The sequence below is a fragment of the Neodiprion virginianus genome, unplaced genomic scaffold (genome assembly GCF_021901495.1).
Source record: "Neodiprion virginianus isolate iyNeoVirg1 unplaced genomic scaffold, iyNeoVirg1.1 ptg000042l, whole genome shotgun sequence".
NCBI classification, from domain to species: domain Eukaryota; kingdom Metazoa; phylum Arthropoda; class Insecta; order Hymenoptera; family Diprionidae; genus Neodiprion; species Neodiprion virginianus.
The window spans coordinates 301,213-312,361 of record NW_025804445.1 but is presented as its reverse complement, the minus strand read 5'-3'; the positions used below and the strand labels follow the sequence as shown (position 1 = coordinate 312,361).

At 29.2% G+C, this 11,149-nt stretch overlaps 1 pseudogene; it reads left to right on the top strand.

Annotated features, from left to right (window-relative positions):
- Window positions 1–1,154: 1,154 nt before the first annotated feature.
- LOC124309808 (cytochrome c oxidase subunit 1-like) lies at window positions 1,155–10,893 on the top strand (annotated as a pseudogene).
- Window positions 10,894–11,149: the final 256 nt, after the last annotated feature.

Sequence of the window (11,149 nt, the reverse complement as noted above, 5' to 3'; positions counted from 1 at the left end):
ATATACACACACGTACAAATATAGGAATATACATATACATATATATATACATATATATACATATATATACATATATATATTAGGCTGATTCAAAAAAAATGGCTAATTTTTTTTTTTCAAAATCCCCACACAAAAACTTCCGAGAAGGTGTGAAAAGACGCCTGTAAAAAGCAGAGCCCTTGATATTATTATTAGGAGGTCGCGCATCGGGAATTTCTATTTCCCATTTAAATAACACAGGAATAAATTTTTTTAAGTTTCACAATTTCGTATTTTTGCAACGGCTCATTGAATTAGCGGACCAAAGCACGTTCTTGTAGGAAATTTGACGCTCTACAAAAAAGGTCCTCACAAAGTTTTCGATAGTCACACTCCTTCAAAAGTTATTCGAGGTCAAAGTTGAACTTACAAAAAAATTCAATGTTTTTTTTTTTTTTCGATGATACTATGAATCTTTTCTCAATATTTTGCTAATAATAATATTTCCTGATGTATTTTTACTATTCGGAGATTTTTTTAACTTTACTTATAAGTTGATTCGTCTTTCGGCACAAAACCTTTGGTTTAGGCGCTTTTTTTCAAACGAATGAACTGAAGTTGCTTTATTAAAAAAAAATTACTTACAGTAGCTCATTAAGAAATGGAGCTCACTTGTTTACCGACATAACCTAAAAGACACATGTTTTGATTTTCCTCGTTACTGTGCCACATTGTTTCTAGCTCTCTTTTCAATCGAACTTAAGATATTACTATTTATTATTTTGCTCCCTAAGTTCATTGTTTTGTTGTTTATCATTTCATTGACTATTATGGAAAATAAGAAATACTTAATTGGTGATATCAAAGAAAATCTTGTTGGACGAAAATTACCAACAAACGGAGAGGTTCTATCAGCGTTCTTATATCAGCATTGTATACACAAACTAACATTAAAAAAAAGTGCTTCAGGTACAATAAAAAAAGTTGAAGAAAAATGGTTACAAGCTGGACTTCCAACTTGCAAAAATTATCATGCTGTGCAGAAGGTTTTACAATTATTTAATGAATGGTTGAAACTCAAGAAAAGTCAATATCGAAAAAAATCTACTGCGCAGAAAAAAAAGAGACAATGTTAAAAGAAAAGTTTGTGAAATTATTTGATATTGCTCGTTTAGATCCGAAGCAAAAACTTGGTGATACAAAAAAACTATTTTTGGAAGCTCAACGATCTAACAAACGTTATGGATTTATTGACACAAGTGCTTCAAATGAAGAAATTCATCAAGTTGCCATGGATATCGATGTTGATGGTTATTATTTATTTTATTTTTTTAGAAAACAATTATTTCATATTTTATCTCAAATAGGATTGCATTTGTTTCTTAAGTATTAGCTGTTAATCATATATATTTGTTAATAGGTATTAATCAGCCTACAACTAGTAGTCCAGTTCAGGATGGTGGTATTATTTCACGGTTCCAATCGACAATTGGTACAGGAACGAGATCTGGAAGTCAACAATCAGAAATGTTTTCTGACTTTGAACCTCCATCTAGTCAGCCAAATCCTCCTCCTAAAATTGATATAATGACTCCTGAACTTGTATCTGCCCTCGATCGAGCAAATGTTACTAGTCGAAATGCTACTTTTATCTTAGCTCCTGCTTACCAAAGTATTGGAATAGATATTGAAACATTAAATTTAAGCTACAGTACTATCCGGCGAGCCCGTCTTAAATTTAGACAAGCTATCGCAGAGCACTTGAAAGAAAAGTTTAAAACTGAAGATCGCTATACTGTACATTGGGATGGTAAAATTTTAACTGATTTGACCGGTTCTGAATCTGTAGATAGAATTGCAATAATATTATCTACTTCGAACGTCAATCAACTCCTCGGTGTACCAAAAATATTTGACGGAACTGCAGAAAATCATGCTGTAGCCATATTAAATACATTGGAAGACTGGAAAGTTACTCCTTACATTAAGGGAGCTTGCCAGTGTGAAATTTTCAAAAAATCGATTTTTTTTTTTTGCTTTATCGAATAGTATACACTCTTCCGAATATTCCCTGAAATTTTCATGCCGAAATTCAGATTATTTCGGTTACTGTACAGCGTTTTTTGGAAGAAGGCAACGGAGCGCTACAGCTGCCGCGTCGGCCGTCTGCCCGTGCGACTGTTATTTCTATTGTCTCGTTCCTACCTGCACGTACATGAACTTGGCTCGCCAATTGTCGAAAATGCGAATTCGGACTATTGAATAATTTGCCGTTAATTAGCCGTAAATTAGTCGCGCGACTTATTTTTTTGTCGCACTCAATTTTCAAAAAAAAAGCGGATGGCGTGCTAAATTCTTGAAAATCAATCAATCACTGTGTGTGGCAACTAGCCCCAAAGCACGTATTCTGCGGCAAGCAGATAGTAGAAATCGCTACGCAGTGTGCTGTGTGCACCTTCAATGAAGGTTACGACCCAATTTTAAAAATTTTGAAGACGATGGGATGCACGATAGGGCCGAGCGCCGCAGATTTCGCCGCTAAGTACAAGAATGCGCGCATCATCCAAGCAAACCGCCAGGCGTCCCTGGATAGCAAAGAGGCGAGGACAGCTCGTCGGACTGAACAATCCATTGAGCAGGATCTTTTCGAAGAAGCAGAAGGGATATTGTACGGACCTGGCATCGCTGATTGACCGTAAGTAAACGATTTACCTAAAATTTCCTCACTTGAAACTTTGAACGCGTTTTTCTCGAAACAGCATTTTTCAAAACGGTGTCCAACTTGGAGGGCAGAGTTTTAAAGCTTTCGAGTTGAATTTTTTACACAATATTCTTAACGTCATTGTTTATCGTGCTATGGAAGCTTTTTTTTTTTTTTTGACATCTTCCTATTTTTTTGTAAAAAAAACTGCCAAAAAAAATGCTAAAATCGATACTTTTTGTTCAAACCGGCGCCATTATTGCAAAAAAAAAAAAAAAGAAAAAAGCCTCCATAGCACGAAAGCCAATTATATACCGATCAATAATCTTTTTGTGTTTTTTGTTTCAGATCAAAATTGTGACCCCCAACGTGGACACCACATCCAAGTGCATTTTCTGCAACAATTGTTTCATCATTTTTATAGATATTAATTAATAAATAAATCGATCTTTAAAAAATTGTTTAGTATTCTTCAATACCCAATTAATATACAAAAAAAAAACCAGACCGATTAGATTATTTTTTCTTTAAAAAAAAAAATCGCGAAAAACAGCGATTTTTCGGGCTGTCACACTGGAAAGCTCCCTTAAGGCTATGTGCTTTGACACTCCAGCAGTGAATACTGGTATGGTTTGTTTCGTTATCTTTAAATAATTGAAAATCTAGTTAATACCTACTAATTAATACTATTTTCTCACTTATGTTTCTCTTAATAATTGGCACTATCTTTAATCTACATATTCATACATTATTTACAGGAATACTAAATGGCACAGCTGCTTTGATTGAAAGAAAATTGAACCGGAAACTAATTTGGTTACCTTGTCGCCACCACATTTTCGAAATTATTTTGAAAGGAGTTTTTGAGGTGTTTTGGCCCACAACTTCTGGTCCCAGTGTACCTATTTTTGGGCGATTTGAAAATTGGTGGAGCAAAGCCGATCATTTGAAGTATCAAAGTGGCATGAAAGATGAATTTGTTGCAAATGCCTTGAATACAGACAGACTTGAAATGATTAATCTCATCGATAATTTCTTAACGGTATATTTCTTATAATTTATATTTGAAATAGTTGGGAATTCGTGTTTAAAGATTTTAATTAAAAAAATTTTTTTAAACAGGTTACTCAGCCAAGGAATGATTACAAAGAACTTCTCGAGTTATCATTGATTTTTCTTGATGGTCTTCCAGAAAATGAAATAAGTTTCAAATGTCCAGGAACGATGCATCATGCTCGATGGATGGATAAGGCCATTTACAGCTTGAAAATTTTCATGTTCAGAGACCAATTTTCTCTTTCTAAACGAGAAATTAATAGTTTGCGTCAAATATGTATTTTTATTATTTTAATCTACATTAAAGTATAGTTTACTTGTTCGTTGGCAATCGAAGCACCGAATAATGATTTGCAATTGTTGAAAAAGTTACTTCTTTGCGAGGAAATTCAATCATCAGTCGTACAAAAAGCATTAAAAAAATTTAGTGATCATCTATGGTACATGAATGAAGAACTAGCAGCACTGGCATTGTTTGACAACAATGTCTCAAATGAAATAAAAAAAAAATGTGTGAAGCAATTATTAATAATAAGGAGAGTAAAATTATTCGAGAAAAACGATACGTTGCTAAAGGAATCGAATTGAAATCATTTTTTGATAAAGATTTAAGTGAATTCGTCTCGAAAAATTCACTCATGCTTTTTGAAGCCTTTGATTTATCATACGATTTTCTTGAAGTCGACGTATCATTATGGTCTAATATTGAAAGTTATAGAGATAATTTAGATTTTTTTAGAAGACTTTCTGTAGTTAATGACTCAGCAGAACGAGGTATTGCTCTGATTGAGGATTACAACAACTGTTTAACCAAGAACGAAGAACAATTACAGTATCTATTGCAAGTCGTCCAAGAACATCGTCGTAGTTTCCCAGATTGTAATAAAACAACCTTGAAATAGTCTTTATTTGAGAATATTATAGACGAGAAATCTGAATGTAAAAGTTATAGAATATAACACAATGAATATATCTGACTATAATTGGGCTTTTTCAATCATTAATTTTCCCATCGAGTCAATATAAAGTTACCTTACTTACATGCGATGTTAAATAATAAACATGTTATCATGGAGAATCCATAACTGATGCACTTGACTATTTAAAAATGTAATTGTTCCGAAATCTATCTTCTTTATAACAAAATAATGAGAAAAGATTCATAGTATCATCGAAAAAAAAAAAAAAAACATTGAATTTTTTTGTAAGTTCAACTTTGACCTCGAATAACTTTTGAAGGAGTGTGACTATCGAAAACTTTGTGAGGACCTTTTTTGTAGAGCGTCAAATTTCCTACAAGAATGTGCTTCGGTCCGCTAATTCAATGAGCCGTTGCAAAAATACGAAATTGTAAAATTTGAAAAAATTTCTTCCTGTGTTATTTAAATGGGAAATAGAAATTCCCGATGCGCGACCTCCTAATAATAATATTAAGGGCTCTGCTTTTGACAGGCGTCTTTTCACACCTTTTTGGAAGTTTTTATGTGGGGATTGAGAAAAAAAAAAATTAGCCATTTTTTTTGAATCAGCCTAATATATATACATGTATATACATATATATATATATACATATGTACATATATATTTCAATTTTGAATCGACTTCAAAAAAAAAAAAGAAATTTTTGAAAAAAAAATTTTTTTTTGGTCAATTAAATTCATTAAAAATAAATATAATTATTCAAAAAATCCTACTTATTTTTTAATCATTTGCTCACATATAAATCGAATTTGAAAACATTAATCATTAGAAAAATAATTTATTCAATCAATTATGTCCTTTTTTCATCAAATTATTTGACATAATTACCTCCATTTATATTTAATTATATGAATGTATGATATATAGACAAATGAATGTATTCATATTTAATTATATTATTGTATAATATACAAATATATATAGATATATATTATGATTTTTAATCTACTTTCAGAAAAAGAGAAATTCGGAAAGAAAAAATTTGTTCACAATGGATGAATTTATTAATAATTGATATAATTATTCAAAAAATCCCACTTATTTTTTAATCATTTGCTCACATACGAATTGAATTTGAAAACATCATTCATTAGAAAAATAATTGATTCAATCGATTGTGTCCTTTTTTTATCAAATTAGTTGACATAATTACATCCATTTATATTTAATTATATGAATGTATAATATATATACAAATAAATGTATTTATATTCAATTATATTATTGTATAATATACAAATATAGATAGATATTGTTACGTGGGGGCGAGGGTGTACTGAGCGGTGGTAGTTAATGATTAACTGAATAATCAAGCTCCCACGTAACGACAATGAATAATTATTAAAACTAAGAGAAGACCTACCTTTCGATAAGCCGGTAATTTGTAGGATCGTGTTGCTATAGTCCTGTACAGGTCTGTGAGGTTTGTTTAAATTGTTGAGGCAATTTTATAATAAAGAAAGTGGGAAGAAGGTCGTTCAAAATAAATGTTTAATATGATTTAACTAGTAAAAGATGAAGTATATTCTGTTTCGATTTGGTTATTAAGATGTCTGGTAACAATCAATGGTGATAATGATATATGAGCCGAAAATAACAATTTATAAAGTGTTCAAGTTCATACAAATCGTGTGTTATAATATTCTAAAAGATATTATTATTTGGTACCAGGAACATCTACTCTGAACGATGGTTAACTAGCTGGTCGTGATTATTGGATTGTATCTCTCTTTTTAGATTATCTTGAATCAATTATATATATATTATGGTTAAGTCTTATTCGTTAATTCTTAGAAACAATAAATACGATTTAATTGGGGGTAGTGAAGCTAGCCACCAATTCTAGACTTGATTTTGAATGAAAATTACTGAAGTAGATTTTGATTATAAAGGTGAAACAAGAATTCGTTTAATTTCGAAGATTAACACTCGGGTTGACTTAGCTTTAGGTGAATCGGTCGACGAGATTGAGAGCCGTCGGATCGTGTCGGTCTGCGTCGGTAGAATGCTGGACCAGGAGCCTCACCTCAAGTTTGGAAGAGTTGATCAATCGAACGGTGTTGAACGTCGGTCACTTAGTCTTTTAGATTTGGAATTATATTTAAGATTACCTGATTCGATTGAATCAGGGCCGAACTCAATTTAATTATGGAAAATGGAATATCATAAAAATGTCTATTCACAGAAAAGATGAGATTTAGTAAAGAACAGAAAAGATGGAAATGTAGGAGAAAGTGAGTCTCTTGCAGCTAACAGAATAACTGAATGTTCGAATTTGACGAATTAGCGCGAGACTTTAGGCCGGTCACAACTAAGATTTTCCGAACGCTACTATTGCTCGAGAGGGCTAATCCGGGTTTACGTCCACGCACTTCGCGACTTGACAGACGTAAGACATGGCTGCTTGGGCCAGAGGGTATTAATAGGGAAAAATCTGCAGTTGCAACAAGTTGCAACAGTAATTAGCCAATTAAGTGCGGGGGCGACCTCCCGGTGTCCAAATCTACACGGTCAGCGTTAGTTCGCGCCATTCGACGGTGTTCCAACGATTCTCAATCTCGTCACTTATACGTACAAGATGTTAACAGAAGGTATCTTAAGATAATTCTCACGCATTCATCCACACATCTTAACAAATAATCTATTTTAATTTGGTGGTTCCAAAGGTAGTGGTTTATCCTAATTATTGATGATAATTTTGACTTAAAAAGAGAGATATTCCCGGGCTGAGTGCCACTGTTACTAGGTCAGTAATTTTATAGCGCAATTCCTGGTGTCAGCAAATAAGATACAGTGTCAGCGGATGCCGAGGACTGTACGTGACCTTATTAGAATATGAGATTGTAATGAAATAATTAAAGAAATGAAATGAAATGGAATTTTGAAAAAGGTACGCCAAGGCAGTACGTCGGGGCGTAACAATATATATTATGATTTTCAATTTACTTCCAGAAAAAAAGAAATTCGTAAAGAAAAAATTTTTTCACGATGGATAAATTTATTAGAAATTGATATAATTATTCAAAAAATCCTACGTATTTTGAAATTATTTGCTCACATAATAATTGAATATAAATAATATCTGTTAGGGAGAATAATTTATTCAAATCAATTATTTTTAAATTTTTTTTTTAAATTTCTCTTTTTTTAAGAGTAAATTAAAAATTATAATATATATATATATATACACACTTGTATGTATATATATACTTATATATATACATACTTATACATATATATATATATATATATATATATATATATATATATATATATATGTATAAGTATGTATATATATATATATACATATATACTTATATATATATATATACATTAATATGATAGAATATAAATGGAGGTAATCAAGTTAAATAATTTAATAAAATAAAAAATGATTTATTTAAATAAATTATTTTTCTTAAATTAAAGAATAATTAATTTTTAAAAATTAAAAATATGAAATTAAATAAATAATCATTTATCTATCTGTATGTTTTCTTAAAAGTTCATAATAAGTTCTAATCCATTGTATAAATGTTCCAAACTACAATTCATTAAGTTAATTAAATGGCATTTTCTCAATGAATAATATTTTTATCTTAATTAATATGTGAGCAAATAATTAAAAAATATATAGGATTTTTCTAATAATTATATATAATTTTGCAAAATTTAATTAATGTAAAAAAAAAAATATTTTTTATAATTTCTCTTTTTTTAAGAGTAAATTAAAAATTATAATATATATATATATATATATACACACATAATTAATAAATAAATTTAATTTTCAATTTATATAAATTATAATTTATAAAAAATTTTAATAAAAGAAATTTTAATTTCATAAATAAATTTACAATTTATCGCCTAAATTCAGCCATTTTATCAAATATTGAATAAATGACCATTTTCAACTAATCACAAAAACATCGGCACATTATATTTTATATTTGGAATCTGATCAGGAATATTAGGACTATCTTCTAGAATAATCATTCGTATAGAACTAGGAACACCTTCATCATTTATTGGTGATGACCAAATTTATAACATAATTGTAACATCTCATGCATTCTTAATAATTTTTTTTATAGTTATACCCATTATAATTGGAGGATTTGGAAATTGACTAATTCCTCTAATACTAGGAGCACCTGATATAGCTTTTCCCCGAATAAATAATATAAGATTTTGACTATTACCACCATCATTAATTTTATTAATTTCAAGAAGATTAGTAGATTCAGGAACAGGTACAGGTTGAACAATTTACCCCCCATTATCAAGTAATCTTGGACACTCAGGACCCTCTGTTGATTATACAATTTTTTCTTTACATATAGCAGGAATTTCATCAATTCTTGGAGCAATTAATTTTATTTCTACAATAATTAATATACGACCAAAAGGAATAAGATTTGAACAAATACCTTTATTCGTCCGAGCAGTAAAACTAACAGCTATTCTACTTTTATTATCTCTTCCAGTTCTAGCAGGAGCAATTACAATATTATTAACAGATCGAAATATAAATACAACTTTTTTTGACCCTTCAGGAGGAGGAGACCCAATCTTATACCAACACTTATTTTGATTTTTTGGACACCCAGAAGTTTATATTTTAATTTTACCAGCCTTCGGAATAATTTCTCATATTATTTCACAAAAATCAGGAAAAAAAGAAACATTTGGAACTCTTGGAATAATCTATGCAATAATAACAATTGGATTATTAGGATTTGTAGTTTGAGCACATCATATATTTACTGTAGGTATAGATGTTGATACACGGGCTTACTTTACCGCTGCTACAATAATTATTGCAATCCCTACTGGTATTAAAATTTTTAGATGATTAGCAACTCTATATGGATCTAAAATAAATTTTAGATCATCAATACTATGAACATTAGGATTTATTTTTCTATTCACAATAGGAGGATTAACAGGAATTATACTTTCTAACTCTTCAATCGATATTATTCTACATGATACATATTATGTTGTAGCACATTTTCATTATGTTTTATCTATAGGAGCAGTGTTTGGAATTATAGCAGGATTTATTTACTGATACCCATTATTTACTGGAATAACATTAAATATAAAATGATTAAAAATTCAATTTACTATTATATTTTTAGGAGTAAATATAACCTTTTTCCCTCAACATTTTTTAGGACTAAATGGAATACCACGCCGATACTCTGATTACCCAGATGCATTTACAATATGAAATATTATTTCAACAATTGGATCAATTATTTCTTTTATTAGAGTACTATACCTAATTTTTATTATTTGAGAAAGAATATCAACACAACGACAAATTATATTTATAGAAATTACAAATTCATCTATTGAATGAAAACAAAAATTTCCCCCTTCAGATCATAGATATGAAGAAGTTCCAAAAATAACAAAAAAATTCTATTATGGCAGAAAAATGCATTGGATTTAAACCCCATAAATAAAGTTTTAAACTTTTTTTAGAAAATGATAACCTGATCAAGAATAAATTTTCAAAATGCTAATTCACCTATTATAGAACAATTAATCTTTTTTCATGATTATACTATAATTATCTTAATCTTAATTACAATATCAATTTTATACTTAATATTAACTATAATATTAAATAAATTTACTAATAAAAACCTTTTAAATAAACAAAATATTGAAATTATTTGAACAATAACTCCTTCAATATTATTAATCTTTATTGCTTTACCATCAATTCATCTACTATACTTAACAGATGAAATTAATAAACCCCTAATTACAATTAAAACAATCGGACATCAATGATACTGAAGATATGAATACTCAGACTTCAAAAATATTGAATTTGACTCTTATATAAATAAATCAATTAATAAAAATTCTTTCCGTTTATTAGATGTAGATAATAACACAATTATTCCCTTAAATACACAAATTCGTATAATTATTAGATCAAATGATGTAATTCACCCATGAACAATCCCTAGACTAGGGAAAAAAATTGATGCAATTCCAGGACGATTAAATCAAATTAGATTATTAATTAAACGACCAGGATTAATATTTGGACAATGCTCAGAAATTTGTGGAGCCAATCATAGATTTATACCAATTGTTATAGAAAGAATTCCAATAAACTATTTTTTAAAATGAATTAATTCATTTTAATTCATTAAGTGGCTGAAAAGCAAGCAATGATCTCTTAAATCATTTTATAATATATTAGCAAATATTCTTAATGAAAAGAATTAATTTATTAAAATAATAGTTAGTCAAACTATAAATATTAGAAAATTCTAATATTCTTTTATTCCACAGATATATCCTATAAATTGATTATTTTTATTTACAATTTTTACTATTCTTTTTACTACAATTATTATTATAGCATATTTTAGAAAAAAGAATTTTTTTTAAAAAAAATTC